Genomic DNA, 6158 nt, shown 5'->3' on the forward strand with positions numbered 1-6158 from the left:
ATATATATATATATATATAGCGGTTGAAGGTGATTTGAAAGCCAAAAATTCTATCGAGAAAAGAATGGAACCTAAATAAACTTGGATTAAAGGCTTAGGAAAAGAATCATCCACTCTTTTGCCAAAAAGGTTTCCCAGAGTAGATTAGTTCTTTGAATTAAGCTTTCCCAGAATAGATTAGTTCTTTGAATTACTATCCCTAGCTCCTTCCACACGTATTCTTCACCACCTTTTGCTTTAAATCTACCCCCACCGTTTACACCTCTCTTCCTGCACCTTAATTCTCTACCAATAGAAAGCAAAGGAGAGCAAGACATGGCATTTCACAATAATGTACTTTCACCAATTCTTTTGGTTCTAATTCTAATTTCATCAGGTACTTAATCTCTTCATTGCCTTTGTTTTTCTCTTTTATCAATGTATAAATATAATCTTGATTAGCCTTGTCTTATGTATAATAGCTATTGCTAGGACTATTGGGAAATTTAGACCCCAGTTGATAAAATTAACAAGTTTTAAACCCAAGTTGTTAATTAGATTTATTATGAATAAACCTTGTTAAAACCAACAAACATCAATATAATGTCAATATCAGGTACAGTGGAATAGTAAATAAGATAAGATATGATGACCCTAGAAAACCAATGAAACAAACTAGCTTCACAGTTTAAAAAAACTAGGGGAAAACCCCCGAAAAGCAATTCACTATAGTAAACAGAAGTTTCAGATTTGGTACAAAACTTTTTTCCCCAGACTCTACGATTCCCGTAGATGAACTTATAGCAGAAATATTATACCGCTTCAGAACTTTTGAACTCTTCAATATATGAATGCCACCCTTTTGCACGAATCCTAGTACATGACTAACTCCAGCAACTTGAAGATGTTGGCTGCAAAATTCTTCACTTCATCAACAATGAAGATCAAGAAGTACTTGGTTACAAAACCCTAAGGCGCAAAAGACACAGTAACTTCTTATAGAAAAAATAAGGCACTAGGTCACTTTCTGCATGTGTTCTCTATGTATAACGACCTTTAAAATAAGCCTTATATATGTCTAGGGTTGTGAGAAAAGAAACCCTACACATGCATGTCAGCTAGGGCCAAAAATCAGATTTAGAAGTTTTGATTTCGTAGATCTCGACAGATTCAGCTTCTACCAAGCTTTGTTCTTAAATCTCGATAGATACTGTTTCTGTCGAGGTATTTGCTGAACTTTAATGAACAGCTTTTCTTCACTTGTTTCTTGGTCCAATCTTCATGGCTTTAATACTTGACTTGTACTCTTGTTTCTTGAAGTACCAAACACATCCTAGATCTACCCAATTACAAGTAAAATACATTTTGTCAAAGTATTAGCCAATTACATAAAATATGTCCTTAACAATCTCTTCCTTTGACTATCCGTGGAAAAACCACAACAAAACAAATAATCATGAGAGAAGTCTTAAATCACTAAACTCATAACCACTTGTTGTATAACAAAATAAATCTATTCCTACTACAAGCTCTTGAAAATTTTTTTAAGAAGAGAGTTCATGGTAAGATAAACTTTTACAACTTGTTTTTTTGAAACACTTAAACAAAACTCATCAAGGCATCATATTTGAAACAGAAATAAAGATTACGTACATAAAGAAACATGCGTATAAAGATAGAGAAGAAACAACACATGTAAAGATAGGTGAAGAGACATACATCATATATATATATATATATATATATATATATATATATATCAAAGTATATATATAAAAAATAAGCACAATGTATGTAAAGTCACAAGACCAGTGTACAAGAAGATAAAAGAAGCTCCTAAAACAATAAGGAGGTAAACACTCCCTTTAACTAGATGAAACACAACTCCCCCTTACAAAGACATGTATTATCCCTCCTAACATATAGAATCTTAAAAAGAAACCACATTTTCTCGCCCTTTTTTGTCATAATTGACAAAGGGTAAAAGAAACTATAAAGCTTCACCCGAGAAACTCAAAAATGATCAAAGATGATCAAGGGAGCACAAGGAATCCATATAAAAAATGTAATGAAAGAAAATGCTATGGACGACAAGATAGAAGAAAGATGCAAAACATGTAAAAAACAATGCATGCTATCGAGCTGCTATCGAGCTGGCCAAAGGCACCTAAAATTACCTCGATAGATAGAGATATTTGTTGAGAATCTATCGAGAAGCTACCCAAAAATCTTGATGGATCAAGATTCTGTCGAGAATGTATTAAGCAGACAGAGAGCACAGAAATTTGATTTGATGGATCGACCTAGCTCTCCAGAAGCTATCGAGGTTAAATCTAGAAATCTCGATAGAAGAAACTTGTGTCGAGCAGCTGTCAAGAAGGTACAGAAGTAAGGTTTTCCAATGGAGAAAAAACACACAAGATGAATGCAACAAGATAGCTACTCAAACAAGCATCCAAGCAGCATGTTAAGCACTTAAACACAACTCAAATCTAGATGTAAAGCATTCCTAGATCCACAAACACACTAAACAAGTCTAACCAATTTTATATTTCAAAAATAAGTTAAGACAATTTAGCAAGCATATATTAACACATGTATCCTTTGTGATGGTCAAATCACATTGTACATGCACATGTATCAAGAGTAGTAAACAATTTGTGTGTTGTGTGTGAAACAAAGCAAGAGTGCATAAGTGTCTCATATTATGAAGATTTGAGATATGAGAAAATCAAATACACTCATACAAATTCATAACTATTTGATATGGACTATTACCTTTAAGGTACATCCTATAACTCTCACATCTCCTAGAAACACACTTGCAATCATATTAAAAGCATTTTGATTCTTTTTGCTTTTATTTTTCTTTGCATATTTTTCTTTTAAGCATATCATGCATTGACATTTAAAAGAGAAAAGAAATACCTAATTGTGTAAGCTAAAACATCACAATTTTGCTATGTCGAAGCATATAGATGTTATACATGATTGACGGGCTTTAGTGGTGAGATGATTATTTATGTCTTTCTCTTGGATTTTCTAGTTCTTCCCGACAAAAAGAGTGATATGAGCATGAGATATAAGAGATCATCTTAATCGTACTTATCACAAACCCAAGCTACATAGCTCACTTGCTTAGTTGTGCATTGAGATGCTCATCTAAGCTACAAAAAATACAAAACTTAAAAATTTTGTTTCAATAGCCATCAAAGGTACACAAGTACCAACATACGCAAACACACTATTTTTTTTTTCTCTTTTTATTTTGAAAAACAAACAAAATAAAAACTAAACAACCAAACAAAAACAAACAAACAACATGAAAGCATAAAAACAAGATGCAAATGCACGAAAGCATGATTCCAAAAACAAATAAGAAATCAAGCAAGAAAGTCCAACTTTAGATAAAAAGAATTAAAGCAGAGAAACAACAATTAAATCTTAGAATCCTTCATCACTCACACAACACGAGTCTTTAGCCGTGAAGATAAAAAGGCACATGCCTTAGTATGACTACTAAAGGACATAGATGAATTAGAATTCCCCTGAAATTGAGTTAAAAAGATTAAAACTTTTAATAACTCACCAAGAATAAGTACAGAGTCTTTAGACAAAGGATGAGACCTATTGAACACTTGCTTATAAGGAAACAACTTGAAACAATTAGGGTGAGTGTGACCAAAAACAACCACAATGGTGACAATCATGAGTAGTTTTAGAGCTACTCGGCTTCCTAGAAGGAGGTCTAACCTTAGAGGTTGAAAACTTAGGAGAATTTTTGCCTAATATGACCAACAATATGACAATGATGACAAGTGGGGACAAATTCAAAAATTTTATTCAACCTAGGAGGAGTTTTAGACAAAGATTTAGAAATTTCAGCATTAACATCAGATTGTTTACCTTTGTCTATCCTAGCAATATTAGCATTCAAATCTTCATTATTCCTTTTAAATGGAGGAATATAAAAATCTTTTTCTTTTGAGTTAGGCTTAACAACAAGTAAGGCACTAGTTAATGTTTCAATTTCGGTTTCAGATTCAACTAGTTGCTCTTCCAAACTCTTAATATTGTCCACTTGAAATGAAATTTGATTTTTAAATTTCTCATTCAAATTATTAACTTCATCCAATTTTGCAATCAATTCATCTCTTTCAAGTTTGACCTTTTTAAAATTAGCATTTAATTTTGTAGAACATTCAAGAGATTTCATATAAAAATTATAAAGCTTGCAATAGGCATCTTGAATATCATCATCATCATTCAACACAAGATCATGTAAATCAAAACAATCAAGAGTTTCCATGACAACGGAGGTCAATGGATCACATAGCAAAGATTAAAACTTAATCAAAGTGTGCCCACTCTGATACCACTTGTTATGAAATTTAGACCTCGGTTAATAGAATTAACAAGTTTTAAACTCAAGTTCTTAATTAGATTTATTAAGTTAAAAATTTTTTTTATTATGAATAAACCTTGTTAAAACAAGCAAACATCAATATCATGTCAATATCATGCATAGCGGAATAGTAAATAAGACAAAATATGATGATCTAGGAAAACCAATGAAACAAACTAGTTTCACAGTAAAAAACCTGGGGGGAAACATTCCAAAATAGTAATTAATTATAGTAAAAAAAAGTTTCCGGTCCAGTGTAAAACCTTTGTCCCTAGACTCTACAATCCCCGTAGATAAACTTACAGTTAAAACTTTCTACCGCTTCAGAACTTCTGAACTCTTCAATATATGAACACCACCATTTTGCACGGATCCTAGTACGTGATTAACTCCAACAACTTGAAGTTGTTATTGGCTGCAAAGTTCTTCACTTCATCAACAATGAAGATCAAGAAGTACTTGGTTACAAAACCCTAAGGCGCAAAAGACGCAGTAACTTCTTGCAGAGAGAATAAGGCACTAGGTCACTTTCTGCATGTGTTCTCTATGTATGACAACCTTTAAAATAAGTCTTATATATGTTTAGAATTGTGAGAGAAGAAACTCTACACATACATGTTAGTTAGGGCCAAAAATTAGATCTGGAAATTCTGATTTCGTAGATCTCGACAGAATCAGCTTCTATCGAGTTTCTGTCAAGCTTCGTTCTTAAATCTCAATAGATACTATTTTTGTCAAGATATCTGTCGAGTTTTAATGAATAGTTTTTCTTCACTTGTTTCTTGGTCCAATCTTCATGGCTTTAATACTTGACTTGAATTCTTGTTTCTTGAAGTACTAAACCTATCCTAAATCTACTCAATTATAAGTAAAGTGCATTTTGTCAAATGATTAGCCAATTACATAAAATGTTCTTAACAAGGACAGAGATTATAATCTCTTTCTTGACCACTAGTTAGCTATTCATAAATGTTTAGTAAACATTTTTTTTTCCTTGACTCAATCTAAAGATAACAAGGAAATTTTTTTTCTTTAGGGAACTTATTGCTACATAGATTTAATTTGTTAATTTCTTGCATCTTCAAATTGGGCTGCAATTTTAATTTTATTTGGATGGGCAGGAGCCAAAATGTGTGAGTCTGCACGAGCTTTCACCATAATAAATGATTGCAAAGAGACAATATGGCCAGCAGTTACCCCTGGGGAGAACTTTAATGGTGGTGGATTTACACTAAAACCCAAGCAATCTATAGTCTTCACTGCCCCGGTTAGCTGGTCTGGCCGGATTTGGGGTCGAACAGGTTGTAACTTTGACAAGAATGGCAATGGGTCATGCCAGACTGGGGACTGTGGCAATTCTTTCAAGTGTGCAGCCTCAGGAAAGACACCAGCTTCACTTGCCAAATTTACCCTTGAATCACCTGATTTTTATGATGTTAGCCTTGTGGATGGTTTTAACTTGCCAGTAGTTGTTACACCCATAAATGGGAAGGGAGGCTTGCCCTGTGGCATATAGTTATGCATATGATGATCCCACCAGTGTATTTACGTGCACAGGGACTGACTGTGGTCGCTTTCTGCTCATCCAGGTAATGTTTTGGATCAGCAATTATGCTGTTTTTTGAACCTACATTGTATATATTTTGATGAATATTTGTTATGTTTCATACTAATATATCAAGGAATGGGAATCACAGTTTTAAGTGATGCACTGCTTCTATAAGAAGGAAATCAGTTTCAAGCCTTTATTAACTAAAATGCTTACTTCTCCAGT

At 33.2% G+C, this 6158-nt stretch overlaps 1 pseudogene; it reads left to right on the forward strand.

Moving 5' to 3' along the window:
- The first annotated feature begins 293 nt into the window (after positions 1 to 293).
- Positions 294 to 6158, forward strand: part of LOC142618505 (thaumatin-like protein) — a 6458-nt pseudogene continuing 593 nt past the window's right edge.

This window comes from Castanea sativa, chromosome 12 (genome assembly GCF_040712315.1).
Source record: "Castanea sativa cultivar Marrone di Chiusa Pesio chromosome 12, ASM4071231v1".
NCBI classification, from domain to species: Eukaryota; Viridiplantae; Streptophyta; class Magnoliopsida; order Fagales; family Fagaceae; genus Castanea; species Castanea sativa.